The 17,278-nt window shown below is 36.0% G+C and overlaps 1 protein-coding gene across 12 annotated transcripts in view; it reads right to left on the bottom strand.

Moving 5' to 3' along the window:
- Positions 1-17,278, bottom strand: part of SLC16A7 (solute carrier family 16 member 7) — a 164,114-nt gene that overhangs the window by 103,611 nt on the left and 43,225 nt on the right. For 6 of the 12 annotated variants that reach the window (XM_024737089.1, XM_024737077.1, XM_024737084.1 and 3 more), the window contains one exon: positions 5,127-5,224. The exons of 3 other annotated variants lie outside the window; for them this stretch is intronic. The gene's annotated coding sequence lies outside the window, so the exon portion shown is untranslated. Of the gene's footprint in view, positions 1-5,126; positions 5,225-13,576; positions 14,153-17,278 lie in introns of those variants that run through there. 3 more of the 12 variants (XM_024737079.1, XM_024737081.1, XM_024737082.1) reach the window with 2 other exon arrangements.

Below are 17,278 nucleotides of genomic sequence, written 5' to 3' on the forward strand. Positions count from 1 at the left end.
CATGGACCTTCTTTGCCTTTGGCCCTGTGATGAGCCCCAGCCTACTCATTAGGCTTCCTCCCCCTGGGGAACCGGCTATTTCCTACTGTAGTGCAGCATAACTCCTTGCTGTCCTTCTTCACCCTATTCTAAAGGATTCTTTTTTTAAAAAGTATGTGATTTAGTGTTAGAAAGCTTAGGTTCAGACCTACACTTGACTTCTGACCTTGAACAAAGTACCTAACCCCTCTGAGTCTCAGGATTCTTACCTACCTACTGGCTTCATGTTTCCTTACGGAGACACTTCTGGTAAAATAACACTTCAGTCTGTTCCACATCTGATTGCCGAATTTGGAAAAAGAGAAAAAACAAACAAACTATGCAAGCTTAGGACAGACATTTCTGGGCACTCTCTTTTCCCTATGTGCCTTCCTACAGAGGAGCTGCATTCTGGTCTGGTTTATACCACGTATATACTAGGGCAGGCTGCGCTCCTACAAAGGGAAAGCCTAAATTTTGGAGAAAAGTTCAATTAGAAACTCCACTTGACCACATAGCCAAGCCACATTCTCCAGGTTAGCATCAATTTTAATAATTAAATGAATGAGTCAAAGGGATAGCCCAATCTATTTTTCCCTTGTGTTAATTAATCAATGTAACCAATGTTTAGTAAGCAGTTAGCATACAAAAGGTATTCTGTTATGAATAGTAGGAATGCCAAGATAAATAAAACAGGTTCTTTTTTCTCAGTCACTCTTCCATGATGGAAAACAGATTCATACACAGTTAACAAGGCCTAATTATTAAACCTAAAATAGAGATATAAAGTATTATGAGAGTTGTCATATACTGTAGAATCTTGTGTGATTTAACTCATCTCTACGTACATTCGCATATTATAGATAAGAACCATAATCATCAAATTATCTGCTCAGGGCATCTGCCATAACATCATAAAGCTGTTAAGCAATGTTAGGATTTGATTATCAGAATTTAATATTTTAGAAATATTCCCTGTATCTGAAACCAATGTACTCATTATTAACCACATTTTTCATGGATACATTAGCAAAGGTGAGTGATTTACTCTTAACAGAAATTCTCAATTCATTATTTCTGGAGTATAACATGAATGGTGAAGACTAAATATTTAATTTAAAAATTGGGTTAAAGAGATGGCCAAAAATATATGTCAATTCAGCCTGAATATTTGCTCTCAGCATTAACATCAACCCCCAGAATCCACAGTCTATGTAAAAGAAATGAGGACACAGTGAGTGAGTAAGTGGCATTGGTTTTAATGGAAGAATACTGTGGAGTGTGCTCAGCCTACCTCCCTACTGATTTCTTGATGTGATTTCAAGGTAGAAAGGCATATAGAGGTAAAGAAGACATGACAAGGTATTTGGTATGTAATTTTCTTGAAACCTTCCACTAACTCATTCCAGTGACTTTTTAAATTCAAATAATTTCTCTTTTTTTCCGCTACCCTTCTGTCAAATCTCAGATTAAAATTAAAGCAGAGTTAAGAAAGAGTGACATCCTTTGTATGTTCAGTGTTTCAAAAGTTTCTGAGGTCACACAAAGATCTATATATTTCCACATAGTTAAGTGCCTTGGGTAAAGCCCCTCCCAATTTTCTGTGATTTTTAACTATATGCAGGCAAATGAGATGCCAATTAGTGAAGCGTAGGAGCAGTGAGGCTGTAAATTAGAAGTTGAAGAAACAGACTAAAGGACACCACAAAGATGCCAAATAAATTTGAGGGAAAATAGAAATAACATTTAATTAAAAGCACACAATGTGATTATTGGTGTGTTTTTAAACCACATATTCAATAGGTCTGTGATATAGTTTTTAAGTATCCAATTACCAGAGAAAACCTAGGGAGTCAGAAAACAGGCAGAGACAAGCTATTCCATAAGAACAATGCATGATTAAAAACTATGTAAGAAATCATGGCATGCTGCTACTGGCCTCCGTGTGTAGGGCGGTAGATGGAATAAACAGATCCTGCATCCCTGCCTAACTCTACTACTAGAATTGATGCTATTTCAGGGATCATCGGTTCTTCCCCACTGTCCTGGGAAAGCCTTGAACAGACATCATTTATCTGTTGACATTGGGAAGTGTGTAACATATGTTGGCTGAATTAATTAATATATTGTGCCTTGCAATATAGCTACTGTGCCCACAGTCTAAAAAGTTAATCAAAGATATGCTTCTACCAGGCCTTTAGAAGATCCACCACACCACTGCCAGACACAGTGAATGAAGTAGCAATTTCTATTCACCCAGTTCAGAGGCTCCTCTCTTCGTAGAATGTCTGAAAATTCAGACTAGGTTTTTCTCACTTGCAAAGTATTTTTTTTTTAATCTAAGACCTTTTTTTACAGGGTGCTGCATACTTTTCCTAGCACCAAGAAATCTGCATGCTTAAACAGTGACATCAAAACAAACCTAAAGACTCACAATAGAGTCTAAAATAGAAAGACAAATGACGTGAATTATTATAGAATATACAAAACTTGCCCCATCTACATGTTTGTGATAATGAGAGCAGACAAGGAAGGGAGTTATTTAAAAGTAAAAGATTTTAATCTATTTTATAAGAATGATAAATGGAGTATATAACTTTTAAAAATTGTGAATCACTATTTTGTACATTTAAACGTATATAATATTATACATCAACTATACCTCAATTAAAAAAAGAAAAAAGAAAAGTAAAATATATGTGATTTTTAAATATATTAAATATTAGCTATCAAATATATATAATTTTTAAAAATTATGTTAGATAATAAATTATGAAATTGACAGAATTTAGTTTCATTAAAATGCTCCTACCCCAAAAGCATTCCCCCCAAGATTTTGGACACTCTCCTGTCTATCCATGAAAACAAAGACTGTGACCCTAGAGAATACAGTATTTAAGGAATAAAAGTAATAATAATAACAATAGCTAATATTTATATAGCTCCTACCATGTGCCAAGTACTGTTCTAAGTACATAACATAAATTAACACAGTTCATTCTCACAGCAGCCCTATGAAAAAGATGCTTTTTACTGTCTTTGCTTCACAGATGAAAAGTCAAACGCTCTGGCAGATCATAATTACAGGCATACCTCAGCAATATTGCAGATTCAGTTCCAGACCACCATAATAAAGCGAATATCAAAATAAAGCAAGTTACATAAATTTTTTGGTGTCCTAGCACACATAAAATTTATGTTTACACTATACTGTAGTCCATTAAGTGTGCAATAATAGCATTATGTCTAAAAAATGTACATACCTTAATTAAAAACTACTTCATTGCTAAAAAATTCTGATCATCATCTGAGCCTTCAGTGAGTTGTAATCATTTTGCTGGTGAAGAGTTTGAAATATTACAAAAACTACCAATATGTGACACAGAGTTACAAAGTGAGCAAATGCTATTGGAAAAATGGTGCCTAGGCTTGCTTGATGCAGGGTTGCCATAAACCTTCAATTTGAAAAAAAATGCAATATCTGGGAATCTCAATAAAGTACAATGCAGTAAAACAAAGTATGCCTGTAGTAAGAATCAGAGCCAGAATGTGAACTCATATACTCAGGATCCATAGTCTGTGCTCTTAACTAATAAGGAATAGGCAAGGACAAGTCCGTTCCCTTAGGAAACCACGTATCCAAAAGGAACCATATGACATATTACAACCTACTACAACAGTTATATGCTTAGCATGGGACAAAAAAATGAACACACCAAAGAGGCAAATCTCCCCATGACTGACTTCAGTCACCCTGGCATAAACCACTCTACTCTCAAGCTTCGTCACCTAATCTCACAGTGTCAGGCTGTATTAGCTTCTTATTGCAGCTGTAATAAAGTACCACAAATTTACTGGCTTAAAACAATGCAAATTTATTATCTCATAGTTCTGGAGGTCAGAAATCTCACCAGGCTAAAATCAGGGTGTTAGTGGGAGGCCAAGGGAACAATCTGTTTCCTTGCCTTTTCTAGTTCCTAAAAGCCACCCACATTCCTTGACTGTGGCTGCATTCCTCCATCTTCAAACCACCAACACTGGGCTGAATCCTTTTCATGCTGCTATTTCTCTCATTTCTCAGGCCCCTGGTGATTACATTGGGCCCATACATACAAACAAGGATAATCACAAGGTCATCTGAATAGCAGCCTTACTTCTCCCTTGCCACGCAACATAACATTCACAGGGTGAAGGCATTAGGATGTGGGGAGCCACTATTCTGCCTACCACCTGGACATACGAAGATGTGTTCATGAACATGAGAATGAAGGCGGAATATAACCATACAGTTGGTCTAGGAACTGTTCTTGACAAACAGGTGATACAACTTCGTAAATTTATCACAATACTCTTATAATATAAAGTATGCAGCAATCCAAATGCAAAAAGGAAATTCGGCCAATTAAATATAGTTTTTGAAAAGAGCATAGACTAGTTATTAAGAACATCTGACTTCGAATTCTGTCTGTTACTAGTTATACAGTCTTGAACAAGACACTGACAGTGCTGAGGGTCAGGTTTCTCATCTGCACAGTGGGGATAATAATCCCTGACCTCCTTTACACCAGGATTGTTTTGAGGGTCAAGTTAGATTAAATCTTTGTGAGTAATAAAGAGTATGTATCAATACAAATAAAATATGAATATGAGAACTCCCAACATAAGCATTTTTGTTCAAAATATAGTTATTTTTTAAAGGGTGCAAATGACAAAGATAATAATAAAAGTATATACCTAAAGCCTCCACCTTTATTTTAAAACCTGCATTCATATTAGTAATAATAACATAATATAATTATTATTATTGAAATTTATCATTTACTACTTTTATAATATCCTTTCAGTGAAGGAAGTCTGTATATTAACTCTATTTTATATACAGAGAAACTGAAGCTTAATCTCTTGACCAAGATCACACAGAATATAGACTCATAGAAGGACTAAAAGCTAAAAGTGCCAACTCTGAAATCCGTTCTAGTTTTGAAAATGGATTTAAACACCAGCCAAGCTAACATTCCCGTTCACATTAAGATCCACCAGTTCTACAGAGGCATGACTTAGAATGACTCAGACAGAAGAAAACGTTATTATACACTGAGGGTACTCACAAAGCAGCTCTATTGGCACAGAGTCCTAGAGTCCTTTGGTTTCCAAGATTCCTGTGTCTAAGGTTTCACAGGAAAGCATCACATCTTAAGAGTGACTCCTAAAAGAATGAAAGAATAATCACCTAAATATCGAGATGCATGATAAAAAGAAAAATGAAAAAGGTACCCAACTCCATCTCTGAAAGAGTTGATAGCATGTAGCTTTCTATTGCACTGGCTGAAATTGCTGTTTGCCTTTTCTAAATCTCCAAGGTTTTATTTCAAGGCCCTCTTTAGATATGGACAGACTGTTTAGTTAAATTACTTCATATCACCACTAACCCGTCATAACTATGGTGACTGCCTTTATTTGTGCCTGACTTTATATTTTCTGTCCTAAGTCGTATTTCCCAAAGTGTAGAGGAATTCCTGTGGAAACATCAAAGAGATTCACTTCAGCCCAAAGTATCTGGGACTTCAAAACAAACAATAACTTGTCTTTAACTTTTGCGAGGCTTTTCTTTCCACTTTTGGTAGGATGATAAATAAATGTGTGTGTATGTGTATGTTTATAAATCAATAACTTGACATTTTTACATAAATACATTAAGGCTATTTACATTAAATGTATTAATTTGAAAACTGAAGAGAATTTCAGTAAGATTATTAAGCTCTAACAATAAATCAGAAAAATTTGAAAACGATCGTCAAAATTTGACCATCAATTCTTTGTATGTTCTTTGATTATATAGACCTTAAGACAAGTTTTTGACTTCTCTGTCCAATCCCCTTATCTGGAAAAAAAAAGGGGATGTAGTTAGTATTTAACTGAGAATCATGACTACTAAATTAAGTCAGTTAATATTTTGTAAAATACTAGCATAGTGTTTGGCAACAGAATAAGAAGAAGAAAAAGAAGAATATAATAAGAACTATTATTATTATCAGTAGTTGGTACTTGAAACAATGAAAAATATTAGTTTATATAGATGAATAAATATTAGATCCTTGCTTATTCCTGACTTGAAAAATATGAGATTTATTTATGTACCTAAGTCCTATTTGTCTTATTATTAACCAATATAATTAATCAACTTTTAGATATGATCCAGAGAAATCAGATTGTTTTACAGAGTACGGTGTAGTGCAAAGATTATTGAAATATATTTCACAGGAGCAAAGACTAAGAGGAGAGAAGAGAGATAATACAATGTCACTGAGATAGCACTTGCAATGTTACCTGGTTTGACCGGAGAACTTTGTCATTGTAGTCTAAAACGGAAGGAATTTCAGACTGGCAGTCAATCTGCTTACTGTGGAAGTTCCAAGACTATAAAAAGCAGACTATGCACATATAACTGTCTCATTTAGTAATATCTCATGAAAATTTGTCAGTTCTATAATATATGTGAAGAACTTCCTTGTAGTGACAATTAAATTTATTTGAATTTAGAATCAATATTAAAATATATTTTACAAAATTACTGGTATTATTACACCACAATAAGTAAAATTTATATAATATAGTTAACATGTTTAAGGACATAACATCTTACTACACTTAATTTTTTGCTTCAGTGACTACCACTGAAATACATCATTTTGAATTCATTTCATGTGTAGATACGATGATTTATTGGTATTATTTGAGTAATTCACTTTTGTCTGCATAATTACGTTATTTACCCATGCCCCCAAAGCAATGTCTCTCATATTTTGATTCTCATGTGAGATAAAATAATGTTACTAACATTTGAGAATAATGAGATAAGGAAGTTTTCTTTCCTTTGTATCTTAACTGTAAACTTATTTGAACAGTTTGAGTTTAGAAATTCCCTGATTTGACTCTAGAACATCAGAGTACCAGAATTATCTTAATTTACAGTATTTTGTTGTGAAAAATAGGGCAGCAAAAGTTTTCTCATTTGCTTTATTGTGTACTTTTTTTTTAAAAAACAGAAACAGGCCACAGACCTTAAAAGGTACGTGCTTGTGAGCTGATATGTGTAAAAAATATATAAAGGACTAATTTGACAGTCATGTGATCATATCCATTAAATAAACTTTTTTTTTTAAAGAGATGTAGTTAAAATGAAATAAATGCTTTCTATTTGTTTTGGCATGCCTTTTGACCTTCTGAGTAAACTTCACCTTGTACAAAAGTTAGTATATGTGACCTTCTGAAACATGAATGGCTAAATCACAGAGAAGTTTGACAAAGGCTTTTACTTATTGAAAAAAACAATTTGTGTTATAGGTCCCTTACTATAAAACCAATACCCAAAACTTAGCACACTTCTAAAAAAGTCCAGAAGCTAAAAGAAATTCCTTGATCCATTATAGTGAAAATCAATACAAACAAGAAAAGGAAGTTAAAAAAAAACCCAGGAATCTCTCAGCCCCTGGAAGGTTATATTAATTTCCAATCTCTTATCCAATTATCAGGTAGAAAAAATATAATTTCTTAATTCTGTAATTTCAGAGGCCATTATTTAGGTGATTTAAATGGCCATACTTTTTAGAAAGAACCAGCAACTAATTCAGTATTTTAATACTTCATGGTGTCATGAAGTTCTATGTCTGGTGTACAGTCATCTCATAATTAATTAACTTAGGAATTTTTGTTGCAACTAAAATACATTACCCAGGGTTCATGATCTTATTTTTATAAAGGTTCTTATTAAAGGGGCTAAGAAGCGTGATGTAGAGGAGGAAAATATTCATGTTTACACATGGTTGGTTACTACCGAGTGATAAAAATTAAAAATTATATTAGTTAAAATAGGTAAATTTATTGATATATTTGACAAAATGGACAAAAAGCCCTCCAAAAATAAGAAGCTATTTTAGAAAACATAGTAGAGCTAAAAAGAATATTTAGTACTGTGCAAATCCACATTCAAATTTTCAGAAGAAACAGCAGATAAACCTACTCTTCTAGGAGAGAGTTTTCCCCTTTAACTTAATAGCATCATCCAAACATATTTGGAAATATTCAGTGCTCATTAGGGCTTAAGAAAAAGTTCCTTGAATGAATTATTCACGAGTACTTCAATCATAATTCCAAACTTTATGATAGTAGTTAGCATTAGCAATAAAGCAAAAAATAACTGAGAACCCACCTACTATTTTCTTTTAATTCTCTTTCTCCTTTCCTTTCCTCACAAGCACAGAAAGCATGTTTGTTTTGGAAGCAAATAGCAAACAGTACAAAAGGAGAACTTAAAGTGAGTGATTAATGATCAAAGCAAAAATGTAGAATCACATCAGCTGACAAGGGGCTGACTGACCCAAGGTTGTAGAATGTGAAGGCATTAGGACAAAGCTAAAGAATAAGTCCTTCTTATTCGAAGGGTGATCTTTGAAAGTCACAGGAGGCAGATTCTCCAAAGCCTTGTAATATACAACTACAGAAACACTATCTACAGCTACTGTAAGTAGCCATTTTCATGGCCGACTTCAAGAAATTCTGTTGCACGCCTTAATAAGTAGTATAACCTAAAATCTGTAAACAGGTACAACGAAATTACATAATTCAAGGAAATGACTTAAACCATCTTAGAATAAACATAAAGTGAGAAGACAGAAGAACAGAAATTTGTGATTGCAGAACTTTAGCAAAAATATTGATGCACAATTCTTGCTCACATATCGTTGTTATGGAGATGTAAATCACCAGCCTGATAATTGAGAAGTCAAAAATGAAAGAAAGTTGATCAGTATTGAAAACAAATATAATTTCTTTAAGTATTGTATTGAAAATTAACCATGAAGAAGGTTGAAGCCAAACCACATTGCAAAATCATGTCTTAATCAGTTTGTCTTGTTGGTGTCACCATACTTTTATGATGCATGTGGAGGTGGCTATGAGGGGGCTGGCATGGGGAAATGTGAAGAAAGCAAAATGTATAGGAGCTCCTATTAGCTGCTGTCTTCCCTACAGCCAAATTTACATTTATCTTTTCTTCTGTGAAACAAAGTGTACACCAGACCCTTTAGCAATATTATTTTTACATATGATTAGGGTGGACACATGTGATGTGATGTCCTGAACAAGGTGCTTCCAAGACCTCCAGCTAGATGGAGTGTAAGTGACCAAGGGCACAATCTGCTGAGCTCTGAAACCCTTTGCTGGATTTGCACAGAATCCACACTTCCCACAGGCTGCTCCCAGCCTGCACCTGAGCACAGCAGGGCCATGAAAGCAGATGGTTCCTGGGATATATACATGACTCCTCTGATGACTGATTTTGCCTGGGGGGGCTTCCACATAGCATTGCCTGATATATGTTGGGTGTTCAATACTTATCTTTGGGGAAAATAAACCGTTGTTATTATTGAGTTGTCAAAGCCCAGATTGCTACATAAACATCAAAAATTAAACTCTGTGTGAAACTTAGTGTTAAGATGATTTTTCAGCTTCCTAATGCAATTCCAGGAAGTTGAAGTACAGCAAATATGTTAGAAAATACAGAGAGACAGAGTTTTGTTCCATGGAAATATAACCTCTGATAGCTAGAGGTGTCTAAAAGTTAAATGGGCGGCTGCAATCCTCTCAATTACTCTTTGATAATACTAGCATTCCCATTTTATAGAACAGGGAACACTAGGCTTGGAGAAGCCAAGTTTTCAGGGTTACACAATTTTAGGGGCAGGAGCCAACATTCCAACCTCAATTTTGCTCACTCTTTCCACAACTACCATACAGTTAGAAGATATATCTTTCATAAAAAGACCCTGAGACAAAGTGAGAGAGTGGCATGGACATGTATACACTACCAAATGTAAAATAGATAGCTAGTGGGAAGCAGCCGCATAGCACAGGGAGATCAGCTCCGTGCTTTGTGACCACCTAGAGGGGTGGGAAAGAGTGGGTGGGAGGGAGATGCAAGAGAGAGGAGATATGGGGATATATGTATATGTATAGCTGATTCACTTTGTTAGGCAGGAGAAATTAGCACTCCATTGTAAAACAATTATACTCCAATAAAGATGTTAAAAAAAAAAAGACCTTGAATGCTTGCATTGATGAGTGGATGCACTATGTGATGTGTAAAAACACTTCCAGTGCTAAAATCTGATGAATTTTTGGAGAAAATCCACTTGATGATGTTGTATCTCCTTTATTTTCTATAAGCCACCTTCCTTTTCCATACATTTTGGAAAAAGTAAATCTACAGACCCCGTTTATATTTCTTAATTTGTGCTACAGTTATTCAAGTGCTTAGGTAAGACTATGTTGTTTTTAAATGTAGCAATAGAAATTAACATCATTAAGTAGGAACCTGTCCTAATAATCAAAAGATGATGATATACAATCCTAAACACTAAATATTAATGCAGTGTGATGCTTTGAATAAGTGAAATATTAGAAAAATATGCCTAAGTAATATGTACTAATATCAATATTAGATTTTTTAAGTAAAATATTATTAAGCAGGTGACAGAACCAGAAGCATAAATCCAGTTATTTTTAATCCAGATCTTATATTGAACGACTGACCAGCAAGGTACCTCCATCAGCTCAACACCTACAGAACTTTGGACAGCGCCACACTCAGCTCAAATATTAATGTGGCTGAAGTCAAATCATGGCACTATTTGGAATCAAAATAGATAAACACCTTTAAACCAAAGCTCCATTTACAAATGTGAAGCCATCAAATTCCACTGATGCCTCTGTCTCTCATACTCTCAGGTCCTAAATTAACTGTTTCCTCTAATCACTAATCCTCTTTCTCAGTCTCATACGCACACAACTACACTATTTTTTCCTATTGGTTCATACTCTCCACCCTACCCCACCCCTCTTGATGTCCTTCCCAACATTTTTCACTGTATCCTCTAGAGCTCCCATTTTTTTCAAATAAATTTCCTTATTCCTAACCTAGACATTGCATTCTCTCCATGGTCTTTTCTCCTTGAAGACCTGACTTATATTGAGCCCTCCTGAATACATGCTAATTCCATATCATTAGGTCCAGAACAGAGGCTCACCATAATCCTAGTTCCACTCTACATCTTATTGTCATTACTTTTTCAACTCATACAAAGAAATCTTTCTTCATTTAAGTTCATTTCATCAAGCTATATCATCCTGAAAACTAGGACTTATCATCCTTCAGATTTCTTCAAAATCCATTTCTCTTCACTCCAAAGTCTCACCATAATCAATACTGATGATCAATAATCATGCACTGTGATCAATAACCTAGCCAGAGAATCCACAACCTCCACTTCTACTCTCCTTTCAGTAACTCACTTCCAACTTGAAGCTAATGGGCACTCTGAATGCTTCTACTACTGGAGTCTTAAGCATTGACATTCCGATTCCCAATTAGCTTCCCATCTTTTATACAACACTAAAAACCTTATTTCCATCAATTCTGTCCTGGAATTTCCCTGAAATTTTCCACTGTTTTGACACATCTTCTCCCAAACTACCAGCGCTTTTTTTTTTTTTTTTTTTGCGGTACGCGGGCCTCTCACTATTGTGGCCTCTCCCGCTGCGGAGCACAGGCTCCGGACGCTCAGGCTCAGCGGCCATGGCTCACGGGCCTAGCCACTCCGCGGCATGTGGGATCTTCCCGGACCGGGGCACGAACCCGTGTCCCCTGCATCGGCATGTGGGATCTTCCCGGACCGGGGCACGAACCCGTGTCCCCTGCATCGGCAGGCGGACTCTCAACCACTGTGCCACCAGGGAAGCCCTACCAGCGCTTTTTAACCTCAATTTTTTTTCTACTCAGCTGCAATGTTGATCTTCATTCAAATCCTAGTTCTGCTTCTCATTGGTAAAATATCTTGGGAAAATTACTTAACAGGATTCTCAGTTTGTTTTTTAAAATGGGAATAATACTTATACTTCATAGGAAAGAGGGGAATAAATGTGGCAATGTCCATAATGTACTGAGCACAATTCCTGGCACGATAGCACTCAATAAATATTAATATCATCTATAATCACCAATGTTCTCAAGTCAACTTTGTCTTCTGGTAACAAGGAGCCTGAAAATTCCAAAGTCAAAATGGGCCCTACAATTAGAGTACTAAGTAGAGCTCTAAAAATATATTAAGTGCACAGATGGATGCCAAAACACATTCATAGATTTCAGTTTTAGCAGGACTCTCAGTGCCTCTCCCAGTAAGCTTTTTTCACACCTCTTGGTACCTTCCTCTCCTTTCCAATACAGTTCTAAACAGCTTCCTCTCTCCTCAAGTTTCCTAACCACTCTGTCATCACCTGTGGTTCACCAGGCTTCTTATTTGCAAAGAAAATGAAAACCATCAGACCAGGCATGAAATCTCACAAATGTGTTCTTATCTGTGCACATTTCTGTATCTCTATTAATCCTTCATTCATTCCCTCCTGCCCTGGTAGTAGAGTTAAGCCCCTTCCTGGTTACCAAATAGGCCCTCACCTAATATACGATAAGTTCTTCTTGATCTTGGATGGTTTTGCCATCTGTTTTGACCCCTTCCCCCATCGTTCTCCTCTACTGTCACTTCTTGCCTTGCACTATATGTTCTAACAACACTGAATTAATTCAGTTTTCAGCTTAACCCATGCTGTTTCATACCTTCATGTTTTTACCACCTTGGTAGAAGTCAGTGCCTATCAAGGAATCCTTTTCTCACTTTTCTGTTAGCAAAGCTCCTATTTATTCCTCAAGACCCAACTTAACAATTCCTCTTTTGTGAGAGGAGGAAAGAAAGACAAGGGAGAGGATGCTGAGAAGTACTGACAGGATAAGGAACTCTCAGGAAAGGTGATAATAGGGAAGCCTTACAATACCTAGAGTTGATAGACAACAATGAGTTTCAATTATGATATCGGATTTCTTGCTTAACTGCTATCTTTAACATACATTTCCACTTAATTCATGAAAAGCATTTCAATGGCTCCCTGACAGCTAATAAATAGTCTCAAGCCTTTCAGATTTACAGATAATTATAAAAGTACCTCCAACTGTCAGGAAGTTACCAGTTTTCCATCGGTTTATGAACAGATTTTGAACGGAGAAGGCAGAAAGAAAAGTCAAACTACAACACACATTTGTTGGTGAGAAAAAAAACAACAACAGAGATCACTGACTTTGCTTTTTCTGCATTTCACAAATTCCTTAAGTGCCAGTTACTTATAACATCATTATAACACAGGCCTAAGGTAACTTCTGAAATTGAAATTTAGGCTGTCATAACCTTTGAACTACAATAAAGGCAGGACCTAAGTTGCTATTAACATCTGGTTAAGTTTCACATTGTTTTGCCTTGCTTTGTTTGCCTTTTAAAAATGTTTTTGGTTGTGTGTTTTAGTTTGGCCATTCAGCTTTATTAGGTCTTAAATGATATAAATTCTCCTGTTTTACTGCTGTTTAGATTTTATGCCAAATGTTAGCAATACATGAAGCCAAATATTCAAACTTATCGAATACTCTCTCAATATGTCTAGTTCAAAATCTCCCACATACTCAGAGTTGCAGCAGGATAGATACTGCTCTCTAAAGGGCAGCGCAATAATCATCTTCATGGATATTTATTATCTCTTGTGAACAGATGTAGGTCATTGTAGAGATGGTTCCAAAGTCACCTTCCAAAGCTGAAATACAGACATGACATTTGGTAAAGTTTCAAAACCTGTCAGGACAATTTTCTTCAATTCACCAAAATTCCCTTCGTGCTGTCGAAAGACTGCTGGAAGAGCAATGTTTTCAAACTGTTCGGCTTGATTACACTGGTGTGGTACCACTTATCTAGAGCTATTTTAAGCATCTTCTTGAGTTACAGTAAGCTATATTGTAAATCTAATTACATTTGCCCACAGGAAAGTAAGTACATGTGAACCCTGCTCTGTAATCTACTTAACAAAAGGCACGGTATTTTTCTTCATAGAATTTATCAAGATTGTTATTACATAGTTATTTATATTTCTAAATGCCTTTCTCTTCCACTGTAAATTCCAAAAGAGCATGCAAATGTGTTTTATATGCAGTACCTTGCTCAGTGCCTAGAGGGACAAAGAATGTTTGATGAATGAATAAATGAATGAACGAGTGACCACGTAAAAGATAACTAAATTATATACACTTATGCTTGACACTTTAAGCTCATGCTGAAAATGTATACGTACTTCAGGGACTCATTGGCGTATATTACAGTGTAGTGTAATGAGGCACAAACTTTCAATTCAAATGGAATGGATTTAATGCCAGATCTGGTATTTAATGAATTGTGTGATCAAAGACAAGTGGAATGAACTCTCTAACCCTCTGTTTTCTCATCTGTAAAATGTGAACAACTGCACTGGATTAAGTATTAAAGATAATGCATACAAAAGTATGCAGCACAGTCCATGACACGGAGCAAGGTCTTAATGTGGTGGGTAATGTCACTTATTAATATTTTATATAGATTTTAAGTGAATTATATTAATGTAAATTATCCAAGGGCTTTTAAAAATTGACAACATAAATCTATTTTGAGCATATGCTAGCCATGATAATTCATCAATAATTTACAGCATTAAAATGAATTTTCCTACACCTTCGTGTCTATTTTCCCAATTATTATAAAGTTTCAACAAGTTATTTTCAATTAAATTTCACCATTCTTTACTCTGTACACTCCTTGCAAATTCTTCATAATCATTCAAGAATCCTTCTCAATTGGTCCCCATAACCATAATCTGAGTTCATTGTCAGTTCAATTTTCTGGCCTAAGTTGCATGCTGTTCCCTAATCAACTTTCATTTCATTATTGCCCCTATATTTTGTAACTTCAGCGATTATCACAATGGAAAAAGTAATCATTGTTGAATTGTATTCTCCCTTCTGGACTATACCTTCTTTGAGGTTTTATCCTCTGCACAAAGAATTGGATCCAATCTTAATCCTTAACTTTTATTCATCCATTTATGGACATATACTGTGCATGATCTATGCTCTGTTCTGAATGTCTGTGTCTCCCAAAATTCTATGTTGAAGATCTAACACCTAAGATGATGGTATTAGGAGGTAGGGCCTTTGCAAGGTTATTAGAAATGGGATTAGGACCCTTATGAAAGAGCCTCCAGAAAGCTAGCTCACTTCCCCCACCATATGAGGATACAAGAAATCAGCGACCTGAAAGAGGGCCCTCACCTGACCATGCTGCACCCTGATCTCAGACTTCCAGCCTCCAGAACTATAAAAGATAAATTTCTGTTGTTTATAAGCTGCCCAGTCTGTGGTATTTTGTTATAGCCACCTGAAAAGTCTCCGACAATCTATGTGCCAGACACCGTGTTGGGTTAGATTGTTACAAACCAGAGCACGATAAAGTCTCTAGGATCAAAGAGCTCACAGACTAATTAGGGGATGCAAAGCTAGAAATAAATAATTATGAAAAATGTGATAAAGGAAATAACTATGCTCATGGCTTTATGAAAACACTGAGAAATAACGATGTGCATGGCTTTATGATAATTAACCAGCCTCAGGTAAGTAAGGACAGGGACAGAATCCTAGAAAAAGCAATGTTTCTTAAAAGATAGAAAGGAACCAGTGAACTAAAAGGAAAAGGGGAAGGACATTCCAGGCCCAAGGGTCAGTATGAAGCAAAGAAACAAATGACAGTGTATTCATACGGGAAACGCTAAGACAGCAACTTTCGCAGCTCTTGTCACATCAGTTCATAAAGTATTACTCCAGCACAAAAATGGGTAGGAAAGGTTTTATATTAGACTGTGTTTAAGTTAAAATAAATTAAGGTTACAATATTAAAAATCTGTAAATTCAGGGCTTCCCTCGTGGCTCAGTGGTTAAGAATCTGCCTGCCAATGCAGGGGACACGGGTTCGAGCCCTGGTCTGGGAAGATCCCACATGCTGCGGAGCAACTAAGCCCATGAGCCACAACTACTCAGCCTGTGCTCTAGAGCCCACGAGCCACAACTATTAAACCTTCGCTCTACAGCCCGCGAGCCACAATTACTGAGCCCCCGCACCACAACTGCTGAAGCCCGCGCACCTACAGCCCATGCTCTGCAACAAGAGAAGCCACTGCAATGAGAAGCCCGCGCACTGCAACGAAGAGCAGCCCCCGCTTGCTGCAACTAGAGAAAGCCCACATGCAGCAACAAAGACCCAACTCAGCCAAAAATAAAATAAATTAATTTAAAAAAGAAACTGTAAATTCAAGCATTTTTTTCTTAAAACACCATTTAAAAAGCAACATTGGGAAACGCCTGTTTTGTTAGACTTTTATTCAGTGTTTCAGGTTACTTGGATAGAATACTGATATTCCAAAATGGTGGACTATTAACATTACTGCACATCTTCCCACCAAACAAACTCTAAACTGCCTTATTAGTAACATCTAGGAAAAGGCCAGAAAGGCTCTCTATAAAGAGAAACTGACACACATTGGAAAGCACAATTGATAATGGTTTATTAAGCCCTAGGCTGTAGAAAAGCCTTGGAATTGGCTCCCTCTTTTCACAAATGGAGAAAGTAAGAAACAATGATAACCGATAATGTTTACCCATGCTAAAGTGACTCCCTGGAATAAAGGCAGAAAAGTTATAAAGGGAACATTAAAAAAAAGACTAGCTTTATTTCTATTCTGACACATATATAATAAGAGCCCTAGAAACTATTGCACAGTTATAGAATAAATCTGGAACTATCAAAAAAATTTACTTTTTAATACAAAGAGTTTTGTGTCCCATAAGGGCAGGGTCTTCATTTTTGTTCATCACATTTTCCCCATCTCAAGACGAGTACTAAGAATTATTTTTGAATGAATGAATAGTGCATGAGTGCATGTTATATGTAAGACTAGACTCAGGAGAATCTGGCAGAAAATGAACACACAATGTACTCTGCCCTAGTAGGGGATACAAACAGACAAATTAAAAGGATTGCTTTGTATGAGGTAAATTTTTTTAAAGTATCATAGGAATAAGGGCTTGGGGGAAATGGTCCTTTTAGCTAATGTGATTAGGGAAGGCCTCTGAGATGGAAGAGGTGGGTGCAGGATACAGATTTACCTAAGCAAATACTTTGTGTGTGCTATTTTACTACAACGTATCCTGGCAGCTACCACAGCTCCAATATAAAGGCAGAGAAAAAGCTTAAAGAGTTTATACACGATTGTTTCAAGTAATACGTGTATGTATATACAATCCACCTTTAAA

Source organism: Neophocaena asiaeorientalis, unplaced genomic scaffold, assembly GCF_003031525.2.
Source record: "Neophocaena asiaeorientalis asiaeorientalis breed wild unplaced genomic scaffold, Neophocaena_asiaeorientalis_V1.1 scaffold134, whole genome shotgun sequence".
In the NCBI taxonomy this organism is placed as follows: Eukaryota; Metazoa; Chordata; class Mammalia; order Artiodactyla; family Phocoenidae; genus Neophocaena; species Neophocaena asiaeorientalis.